This window comes from Gossypium hirsutum, chromosome D01, assembly GCF_007990345.1.
Source record: "Gossypium hirsutum isolate 1008001.06 chromosome D01, Gossypium_hirsutum_v2.1, whole genome shotgun sequence".
Taxonomy (NCBI): domain Eukaryota; kingdom Viridiplantae; phylum Streptophyta; class Magnoliopsida; order Malvales; family Malvaceae; genus Gossypium; species Gossypium hirsutum.
The window spans coordinates 43395408-43408449 of NC_053437.1; positions in this window are offsets into that span (position 1 = coordinate 43395408).

A 13042-nucleotide genomic window follows, 5' to 3' on the forward strand; every position below is an offset into this window, starting at 1 on the left:
TGACAAAGAGAGGAAGAGTTTAATTGGATTGAGGAATTAAGCATCAGAAATTTGTCGCACTGTGGAACGATCGATTGCGCCGAATTCCTCAGATGGTTATGGCTACCGACCTGCAACCATCATTAGAGTATGCACAATGGTATTATAGTTGCGGGAAGCCATATACTTGGAGGCTAGTCGACTGTAATCCCCCTGTACGTGCAGCAAGCTGGGGGATCGAACTCAGAGAGCTCAATGGATTCGGATCCGATGGCATATTATTCTCCGCAACTGGCAGAGCCTGAGCAGGACCCCCAGCTAGATCCCAGACAATCACAGTCAAATGTGGATTCACATGGCTATCGTCCGGATTTGTTGGGCGGTGAATATTATCCGAGCTTTGCAGAGGGCGAATACACCTACGAGTTTGAATTGTTTGGATCCCCCCGGCCGCAGTACGGCATGCCCGACCTGTCTGATACGTATCCGCAGCATTATGGGACTCATTCCGGTTCAAGTTCGTCGGCGGCGAACGAGCCACAGGACCTTTCCTCTATGTTTGCCACACCCCCACCTGCGGACGATGAGGATGTTGGTCGTCGCCCAGGCCGTGAGCGTCGACCTCTACGTAGGTATACCCCCCGGACAACACCATCGAACCATCAATTTTAGGGGTTTAATGCACTTTTTGTATAAATTTAATATTTCTATTTTAATTTTTGCTTACTTCTAAATTTTTTGTATAAATATCCATTATTCTATTTTTTCATTATATTAAAGCTGAATCGAATTATGAATGCTCGTATTTTTGATATAATCTTAATAATTCCAAATGCGCACATGATATTTTATAACTTAATCTGGAAACAATTTGGATACAATTTAAGCGTAAGCATAAGCCGAATAATAAAAATTATTATTAATTAAATTACTTTTTATAACAATATACATCAAAATTTTACAGCATTAGATCAATTTCGACCCGATCCGGATGACTGTCCAACATGAAAATTTCGGTTAGGGCATTTATTCCGGCTATGACCACTTAACCTGAATATTCCACAATGCTTTCCGTCAGATTTCTCCCTAATGTCCATCTTATTACGGATTCTGCTTGACTGCGGACGACCCCTTGGATTCCTCCGTAGCCCTCTGTCTGGGAGAAGCTCAAAAGTCATCGGCAGCACCTCTCACGTAGATAGGTCCGGCAGGACGGGGAACTCATTCTCCCAGACACGCAATGTGCGCTCCAGCGTGTACACATCATCGACATATTGTTCAGCATCAAGGTTCACTTTAGCACACACTACCACGACATGCGCGCATGGATAATGAAGTGTTTCGAACCTCCTGCACTCGCACCGTCTGTTTCGGAGATAAACTCCGTATGACCTAGGTCGATGACCGTTGTTCTCAGTAACTTGAAATGTTTCCAGTCGTCGTGAATATATTTCCACGTTCATGGACCTCGCCAACCGACGGTTTACGACCATTGCATCCCTTACATGTTCGACAAACACATGTCCCGCCTGAATCTGGTCGACTTGCTGCTGACCCATTCTTGGCATCAAAGTAGCTAGCCTGTAGAAAGTAGCAGAAAATACCGATGCAATCGGAAGATGACGTGTTTTTGAGAAGATAGCGTTGATCCCCTCGACTAAGTTTGTGGTCATATGGCCATAAGGAAAGCCCTCGTCAAAACTTTGAGCCCATTGCCACGGCTCCATTGTGCGCAACCATTGTCGGAAAGATGTTTTTGTCTGCCCCTCCATGTCACTCTCAAGTCGGATCATTCTTTGCAGGAAAATATGTGGCTCTAACTCGTACGCTGCATGCGTATTAACAAAAAATAAGTTCTAGTAAGTCGATAACATAAAATATTACAACTTATATTGAAAAGATAAGGTTATCATTTACCCATTGCCACGACTTGTCTCTTCCAGTCTGCATTCTTATAATCTTTATGGAAGTTAGACGCAATGTGACGAATGCAGTAAACGGATCTCTATGGCAAACCGAAACGCCTAATAGCTGCAATTAAACCCTTCCCTCTATCGGAGATGATGCAAATGTTATCGTTCCTAATAACATACCTCCGCAGATTTGTGAGGAAAAATTCCCAAGACTCCATGTTCTCTTTATCTACGATAGCAAATGCTATCGGAAGCACGTTTCTGTTACCGTCTTGAGCAACTGCAAGAAGTAGGATCTGTGTATATTTTCCGTACAGCCAGGTCTCATCCACCTGCACAAGTGGCTTGCAGTGGGGAAATGCCCACACACATGGATCGAACGTCCGGAACATCTGATGGAAAATCCTTTTTACCGGCTGTAACTGGTCATCCGGGCCGTAATATGGACTTGTCTGTAACTCAATCACAGTCCCCGGTACGTACTCCCGCATAGCAGCTATCCAACCTTGAAGCTCGTTATACGACGAATCGTAATCCCCATACAGTTGCTCCATCGCCATCTTTTTAGCTATCCATGCCTTCCAATATGAGACTCGATACTGGAATCGTACTTGCATTTCCGCAATGAGTACCGAAACTTTAATGGTCGGCATGTCCTTCACCATTGGCATGATACACGTACAAATATTTTCCGAATCACGTTTCCCATGATCTTCTGTAATATGTGTTGATGTGCATGTATGAGGACCAACAAATTTTCGTATCTCCCACATCTGAGAACTTCTAATAAATGCAGCTCGTACCCGCCAATTGCAGCCTTCCACTGCCTTCCAACACTCCCCAACATATACTATCGGAATAGACACGGAGACTTTATAATCCACCGATATCTTCATGCTGTACCGTTTAATGGCATATACGCACTCTTTTTTACAGCTGAATCTCTGGCCTATGAATAACTCATCATCATCAGATGTTACGGCCAGCCCGTGAGAATGAACTATTTCAGGGTACTCCGGAAACTCAGCTACATACGCTGCGTCGGAGTCTATGAGCGACATGTGTGGCCTAGGATTATTGTGTATCAAAATACGCCGCATCTGCTCGCCGACCGAAGAAGTGTTAATGCCTTCATCGTTGTTGACATCTTCATCGTCAATATCATCAGGTACATCGTCCACATCGGGATCACCGTCACTATCGACCTCTTCATCCCAATGATCGCCACCACCTTCTTCTTCGCCAGCACCTTCTTCTTCACCACCAACCATGTCAACATCAGGTGTAATATTCAGGTCGATACCGATCCTACCCATAGTTGATCCACTATCAATGTATGATATTGGAACCACCATCCACGGTTCTTCAACCCCGTCTTCTTCATCAGATGCATTAACATCTTCATTTTGCTCCATACCGACTAACTCAGCAAATAAGTGAATCGGTGCATTCTTCTCACTCCCATTCCCATAGTAGAGATCGACCATTTTCTCCACGTCTTCGTCGTCTACAAGTTCTATTTCGACGAATTTGACCGGATTTGTCGAAACTGGAAACTTGTAGAAAATTTTTGATATCCTTCTCCCACAACATCTATGAATTTTTGCATTAATACTTGCCTTTAGTTCATCGAACGATACATTTCTATTAAATCTCATTGCTATTTGTTGCCGACATTCAAATACACATCCAACACTTGTTGTCAAGATGACTCCAACGAAATAAACGCATACAAGAAACTTAGCATCCATCTTCAATATTTAATCTGTCAAAAAAAACAAAATCTCATAAAAAATCTCGAACGGTAACTAAATTACTTAAAAAAAATTTAATGTTTCAATATGCAATTTTGTACATGAAAACCGTTTAACCACTAATCCTTATAACTAAAACACTAATAATATTAATAATTTTATACTCAAAATAATACACACTAACACTACACCAAAACAGGCTTTTAGTGGCATTTTTCGCGGCGTTTGGATAACAAACGCCGCTAAAAATTAAGCTTTAGCGACGCATCCTGGAAAACGCCGCTAAAAATAAGCATTAGCGGCATTTTCCAAAAAGCGCCGCAAATAGACTAAGCCGAACGACGCTGTTTTCATATTTTTGGGCCTTTAGCGGCATTTTTGACAAATCGCCGCTAATTCTCCAACCTTTTAGCGGCGATTTTCGTAAAGCGCCACTAATGCTCTAGCCTTTAGCGATGTTTTCTTATAAGCGCCGCTAATGCTCTGGCCTTTAGAGGCGTTTTTTTAATAAGCTCCACTAATGACTTGGTCATTAGCGGCATTTTTGGAAAAGCGCCAGTAATACTGTGTCATTTAGCGGCGCTTGTTTAAAAACGCCCTATTGTGCGTTCTTTTAGCGGCGTTTTTTGTGAAAGCGCCGCTAATAATAAAATCTAAAACCATTTCAATTATCTCATTCTTTGATATATTCTCAAGTAATGTTTGAATTACATTTTTATATTATAGGTTGAAAAAGTTGTATTTATTATATATTGGTCAAATTTACATTTAAAATGATAACAAACAATATTGTTTAGAAATATTACAAATTGTTTTTATTAAAGAGAAGTCCTATATATTATTATTTTTCAATCACAGTTTATTTAATTAAAATACTTTAGTAGAAAATATATTAAATTATGAGTAAAATAAAATATCATAAAACTTAAATTGTTGTGTTGTAAAGAATAAAAAATAGAATAAAAATTTATAAGAATAATAAATTAATTTTGATATATATAGTCAGAGTACTAAATAAATCAAAGAAAGTAATTATATATATATAACACCAAATATCGTGATAAATAATATTATATATTGATAATTTATTACGTACCAATAATAATTTTATATATAGTACGTACTCAATATCAATAAGAACAGAAAATGAATGAAAAGGGACAAATGAGGTTGTTACTTGGTCTAATACGTACCCACTAGAAATTAATAGCTAATTAAGTTTACATTTTAGTGTTAATGTGAGGTCAGTGTTTACGGCTTACAAGATAATGATCAAATTTATTGTTTTAGGGCATGATGTTTATGGTTTATGGTTTATGGTTTAGCGTTAATGATTTGAATGTTACTTAATTAATGCATGATTTTTGTGTTTCCGGAGTTGCATGAAGAATACGAGTTAGAGTTTAGGCTTTGATTTCAAAATTTACGGGTTATAGGGATTAATAGCTTTGGGTTTTAGGGTTTAATTACTTATCTAAAACAAAAGCAAAAAAAATTGAAATTCTTTTGTATTTTTTACTTCTTATTATATATATATATCATTAGTATAGGAATATAATTAAGTATAATTGGTTATAGAAAAAGATATATATGCAACGATATATATATGTTATATATTATGAAACATATAAATATATTAATATTGTGTTAGTTACATTCGTTTGTTAGCTTAAAAATAGAATATATATAAATTAAATTTGTTATACATTATTTGAATAATTTGAATAATTTATAATTTATAATGTTGATTATATTTAAATTATACATATATACTGCATCGAAATTTAAAAAATTTAATAATTTCATATTAATGTATCAATTTATAATAACGTTATAACAATTATCAAAATTAAAAATCTATTAAAAATTATTAAACTTATAAATAAAGAGAAATAAAACATTTTAAAAAATTGAATAATTAGCGGCGTTTCCATAGAACACACCGCTATAGAGCCAAATTTGCGACATTTATTGTAAAAACACCGCAAAAAATTAAACCAAAACGACTTCGTTTTCATCCAGTACATTCCTTTAGTGGCGCTTCTTAATAAACGCGGCAATGGCTCGGGGCTTTAGCGGCGGTTTTTCCTAAAACACCGCAAATATTTCTTTAATACGACATCGTTTAGTGTTCTGCTCTGGTCGAAAAGTTCGACAAAACGACGTTGCTTTGATGATGTTTATCGGTATTAGCGGTAGTTTTACATAAATGCCGCAAAAATTTCTGTAATACGACGTCGTTTACTTTTATTATTTGGTTGAAAGTTAGACAAAACAACATCTTTTTTATACTGTTTATTGGTATTAGCGGCATTTTTTTATAAAAACGCCGCAAAGGAAATAAATTATATTTTAGGGTTTTAGGATTAATATTTAAGTTTTATCGTCTACGGTTTGGGGTTTTAGGGTTCATTACATAATGTTCATTATTTTAGGTTTATAGTATTAAGTTCAGGGTTTTGGGTTTAGGTTTATGGCTTGGGGATTGGGGTTTAAGGTTTAGAGTTTCAGTTTACATGTTAGTGTTAATGTGAGGTCAGTGTTTACGGCTTATAAGATAATGATCAAATTTATTGTTTTAGGGCTTGATGTTTATGGTTTATGGTTTAGCGTTAATGATTTGAATGTTACAATGCATGGTTTTTGCGTTTCGGATTTGCATGAAGAATACGAGTTAGGGTTTATAATTTAATTTTAAAATTTACGGGTTATAGGGATTAATAGCTTTGGGTTTTAGGGTTTAATTACTCATCTAAAACAAAAGCCAAAAAAAATGTAAATTTTGTGTTTTTTACTTCTTATTATATATGTCATTAGTAGGATTATAATTAAATATAATTAGGGTTATAGAAAAAGATATATATGCAACGATATATATATGTTATATATTATGAAACATATATATTAATATTGTGTTAGTTACATAACGATCATATTAATGTGTCAATTTATAATAATGTCATAACAATTATCAAAATAAAAAATCTATTAAAAATCATTAAACTTATAAATAAAGAAAAATAAAACATTTTTAAAAATTGAATAATTAGCGGCGTTTCCACAGAACATGCCGCTATAGAGTCGAATTTGCGGCGTTTATTGTAAAAACACCTCAAAAATTAAACCAAAACGACTTCGTTTTCATTCAGCACATTCCTTTAGTGGCGCTTATTAATAGACGCCGCAATGGCTCGGGATTTAGCGGTGATTTTTCCTAAAACGCCGCAAATATTTCTGTAATACAACATCGTTTAGTGTTCTGCTCTGGTCAAAAAGTTCACCAAAACGACGTCACTTTGATGATGTTCACCGGTATTAAACGCCGCAAAAGCATTAAATTACATTTTAGGTTTTACTGATTAAAATTTAAAATTGAAAAATATATTTTTTAATAATTTCAATTATTTATAAATTTTAATGTTGCTAATATATACATTATTCATACTGTATAAAATTAAAAAAATTTAATAAATTTTATCATTTAAAAATAATGTATTAAATCAGAAATATATTTAAAATTAAAATTATAAATAAAAAGAAATAAAAAATTATAAGAAGTGAATTATTAGTGGCGTTTCTATTCAAAACGCCGCAAGGATCTAATTAAAATTTAAACAAAACAGCGCTGTTTCGTTGACGAATTTAATTTGTAGTGGCGTGTTTTCTCAAAATGCCGCAAAAGATATAAGATTAGTGGCGTTTTTTATTAGCGCCACAAATGTATTTTAATGAAACGGCGTCGTTTCAATGACCAGATCAGTTTTGGGGTATATCCCCGCTCCCAGCCCCAATTTCAATTTCTCTCTGAAATCCCTAAGTGTTTCACCGAAATCCCTAAGGTTTTTTCCTATCAGCCATTTCTAAGAAGCAATTCTTCATCTGTACCGTTTTCATTGTTTGGGTGTTTCCATTTCTTGCAAAAGATTAAAATCTCTGGTTCGTACATTCGGTCAACACACATAGTTGACAGAGAACGTCGCGAAGCATCGTCGGAATCGATCGTCGGGGGAATAAGTATTCAAGGTTCGCTTTCCCCATTCTGCCTCCGTATACATTGGGTTTTCTCTTACTTGTTAATTTTATTCTTTGTTTGTTATTGTTTGTTGATCCTGAAATTAAAAAAATTGTATTCTTTGTTTATAGGGTATTCGGTCTTCCTCTTCATTTTTTGTGGATCGTCCTGAAGGTACTGTAATGCTTCGAATGTGAATTTATTTTTGGAATGGTTTCATTGCTTACAAACTGATGTTAATACTGCTTTTTTATAGGGTTTCAGTCCATTCCATTTCATTGCGTTCATTTCTGTTTTCTGCATCGTTCTGAAGGTACAAATATATATGTAAGAAAATTTTTGTTTTCTGCATCGTTCTGCTGTCGGTGGAATCATCTGCTACTGTGCTTTTAGCAAAGGATTTGATGTGCAAATATATATGTAGGAAAATTTGCCCTAGAAACAAAGGATAAAATGGTTTGAATGTAGGAAAATTTTGACCTAGTTTGCCTGGAAATCGCTTAAGAAAACTTAATTGTGAAACCAAGCTGTTTTCAGCTTCTATTTTCCAGTCAAAACTCGAAATGCACTTTGACAGTGGCATTAGTATTGTCTTTATCTTTTTATGTGTTTTTCTTCATGTGATTCCCCTTTTTTTTTTAAATATTACAAAATACTCCTTTTTATAATGTATATAAATCTTCACAATTGCTTTACTTAAAACATGAAATCATAAGTTCAAAATGCTCGTTTTTCAAAATGTCAAGTCACTTATTCATATATTTGGAGAAATTCTTTAAACTGTTATTTTAATACTTTAAATAAGTCAAAGTAAAAATGGTGCATCAAATTGAATGCAGACTGTGCTCACTTTTAGATTATTTTAATTTATTTACATATGATTCAAAGAGTCAACTTGTAGCTAAGTCATGTAGTTACCCTAATTTTGTATGTATATTCACTACCCATAATTCAGTGGAAGATTAGTTTAAAAGAAAAGATTGCTTATGTAAGCTATATTTAAATTTTATTAATAATAAATTGATAACTTAAATAAGTATTAATATTTTTAATATTATACATATATTAATTTACGTATGTAAACTATATTTAAATTTTATTAATAATATTTAAACATATTTTGTTGCCAAATCAGTAACACATATACCTCTCCACCCATAATTCAGTGGAAGATTAGTTTAAAAGCAAAGATTGCTTATGTAAGCTATATTTAAATTTTATTAATAATAAATTTCTAACTTAAATAAGTATTATTATATTTTTAATATTATACATATATTAATTTACGTATGTAAACTATATTTAAATTTTATTAATAATATTTAAACATATTTTGTTGTCAAATCAGTAACACATAAACCTCTCCACCCATAATTCAGTGGAAGATTAGTTTAAAAGCAAAGATTGCTTATGTAAGCTATATTTAAATTTTATTAATAATAAATTTCTAACTTAAATAAGTATTACTATTTTTTTAATATTATACATATATTAATTTACATATGTAAGCTATATTTAAATTTTATTAATAATATTTAAACATATTTTGTTGTCAAATCAGTAACACATATACCTCTCCACCCATAATTCAGTGGAAGATTAGTTTAAAAGCAAAGATTGCTTATGTAAGCTATATTTAAATTTTATTAATAATAAATTTCTAACTTAAATAAGTATTACTATATTTTTAATATTATACATATATTAATTTACATAATACATAACTTACATAACCTACTTAATACATAACTTGCATAACTTACATAATACACAACTTACATGTGTAAATAATACACAACTTACATAACTTACATACCCTACATAAATTAAATAAGTTACATAATAATACATACCCTACATAACTTACATAAGTTACATAATACACAAAAACAAAAACTTACATAACTTACATAATACACAACTTACATAACTTATATAATACACAACTTACATAACTTACATAATACAGAATTTGCATAACTTACATAAGACATAACTTACATAAGTTTCATAATACACAACTTACGCAACTTACACAACTTACACAACTTACATAACTTACACAACTTACATAACTTACACAACTTACATAATGTATAACTTATTCCTAAATCCTAAACCCGTGCAATTTATTGTCAATGTCAGACTTCAAGAATTAAGAAATGGACCGTTCTTGGATGAATTTGTCAAGGGTAAGCGACGGTTATCGAAATGGAGTGCAGAGTTTTCTAAATTTTGCATTTCAATATGTAAGCCAAGAGAACATGATTCTTTGCCCGTGTAAAAAGTGTGTTAGCATAAACTGGCATTATCGTGAGGTTGTATACGAGCATCTAATTGTTGATGGGTTTGTTCGGGGTTATACGCAATGGTTTTTTCATAGAGAATGCCCGCCTAGTACTTCTTCTTCAAGGATGGATGTATCTTATCCTAGTACTGCTAATTACCATCAGTTTAAAAGAGGGGATGACATGGAAGGTATGTTGCGGGATGCATTTAATATGCACAATCATGGTGTGCAGTCGTTCCCAACGGATTTTGTGGCATCTCATGATTGTAATATTAGTGGAACTGCATTTACCGAACCGGGCAGTAGTGTACCTCATGAAGAGCCGAATGGAGAAGCGGCAAAGTTCTACGTGCTACTTAATGACATGAACGAAAAACTATATGAGGGATCAAAATTTTCAAAAATGTCATTCTGTGTTCGTCTTTTTCAGTTAAAATGTTTGGGAGGGTGGACCGAAAACTCGTTGACAATGCTGTTAGAGTTTTTGAGAGAAATGTTTCCGTTTGCAAAAATCCCTCAGTCATGCAAAGATATGAAGAAAATGATAAAAGATTTAGGCCTTGGGTACAACAAAATCCATAGTTGCCCAAATGACTGCATGTTGTATTGGGGCGATTGAAAAAACCAACAGTGCTGTCATGTATACGGCCAATCCCGTTGGATTAGTAGAAACACAGAAGATGGGAACGATGATGAAAATGATGCACAGTGGAGAAAGAAACCAGTCAAAATTTTGCGGTATTTTCCCCTGATACCAAGGCTTCAAAGGTTTTTCATGTCGTCGAAGACAGCGGAGTCAATGACGTGGCACCATGATGGACGAACCGATGATGGATTACTAAGGCATCCGTCAGATTCTTTAACTTGGAAATCATTTGAAAATAAATTTTCAGGCTTTGCAAGCGATCCTAGGAGTGTGAGGCTTGGGTAGCATCTGATGGATTTAATCATTTCAAGATCATGAGCACTGCGTACAGTACTTGGCCAGTAGTGCTTGTTCCTTACAATCTGCCTTGGAGGATTTGCATGAAGCAATCTTCCCTTATCTTATCTATGATTATCCCTGGAGAGAAAAGGCCCGGGAATGATATCACATTTATTTACAGCCACTTATTGAAGAGTTAAAAAAATTATGGGCTGGTGTCGAGACATATGATGTGCTGAGAAAGGAGAACTTTAATTTACGTGCAGCTTTGATGTGGACCATTAATGACTTTCCCGCTTATGCCAATTTATTCGGTTGGAGTACCAAGGGTCGTTATGCGTGTCCTTGTTGAGTTGCACAAACATGTTCGCAATGGTTATACAATGGGAAGAAGTTCTCTTACATGGGGCATCGTCGGTGGTTACCGAAAAATCATAGATTTAGATTTCAGAGTTCCGTATTTGACGGTACTGAAGAGTTCAGATAAGCTCCTTTGCAGACCAGTGGCTCTGAAATCTTGTTGATGTTGGAAGATATGAATTTCATTTATAGGAAGATGAACCAACCGCCAAGCACGCAAAGAAATAGAAGATCAAATGATGAAGCTGATGATGACTCTGATGAAGAGGATGATCCTAATGAGGCGGACTTGTGGAAAAAAAGAAGTATTTTTTTGAGTTGCCTTATTGGGAGCATCACCTTTTACGACACAATCTTGATGTTATGCACATTGAGAAAAATGTCTGCGAGAACATTGTGGGTACAATTTTGAATGTCAACGGAAAATCAAAAGACAATCTTCAGAGTCGACTTGATTTAGTCCAAATGGGAATTCGGCCTGATCTTCATCTCAATCCACTTTCGAATGGGAAATATCGGTTGCCGCCTTTTATTTTCTCAATGTTCAAGACGGAGAAAGAACTGTTTTGCATGGTGTTGAAGGATATAAAGGTTCCAGATGCGTATGCATCAAATATATCTCGATGTGTTAGTGTTAAAAATCGAAGATTATATTCGCTAAAATCACATGGCTATCACATCTTGATGCAAGATTTGATGCCAGTTGCTCTACGATCTTGTATGTCCAAGAAGGTGACGTCTTGTATAATTGAACTATCCAATATAATGAAAGCCATTTGTGGCAAAGTTTTGGATGTTCAAGAACTTCAGAAGGTACAGGATCGAGCCGCTTTGACTTTATGCAACATGGAGAAAATCTCCCACCTTCCTTCTTCACCATTATGGTTCACTTGATAATCCATCTCCTGTACGAAGCAATTCTTGGCGGACCCATTTTCTATCGATGGATGTATCCCATAGAAAGATGTTAATTAAAATTTTTAAAATTTTCCTTCATTCACCTTTATGCCTTCCGCTTTGACTTTTGATAATGTTGTATATTGTGTTTAGGTTCCTATCCAAATTAAAGTCTTACTGCCGCAACAAGCGATATTCAGAAGGATCGATTGCTGACGGCTACATGGCAGAGGAATGTATGACCTTCTACTCAAGATATTTGGAAGATGTTGAAACAAGGTTGAACAGACCAAATAGGAATGCTAGACTCGCGGACTATAACTTAGCCGATACTTATTTGTTCCAAAGTTTTGGAGAACCAATCGGCAAAGTTGAAATTGCAGAATTAGATAATTTATCGTGGGTACAAGCACATCGATATGTTCTGTTTCACCACGAATCATTGGAACCTTTACGAAAGTAAGTTCTACAAATTTGATAAATATTTATCAAACTACTAATTTTTTTATCTTCTAACAAAGTGAACATTTTTTTAACACAGTGAGTACAAACAAATATTGAGATCTCGTTCGCGCTCCCGAAGAACACAACATCGAGATATCAATAAGTTGTTTACAGAATCTTTTTATGAATGGTTAAGCCAAACGGTATGCAGTTGGAGCTTCCGCTTACAAATAATAATGTTTTCACATAACATTTTACATTACTCAGTTTACTTTCCATTCAATAGGTTTGGAGTGGGAAGAACGTAGACGACGAAGTTAAATGGCTCTCCCAAGGTCCAAATCGAGTGGTTAAAAGATATAGTGCGTTCCTCATCAACGGATTCAGATTTCATACAAAATATCGCGAGAGGTTGAGGAGAACGCAAAATTGTGGAATAGTTGTTAATTCTGCAATTACAAGTTATGC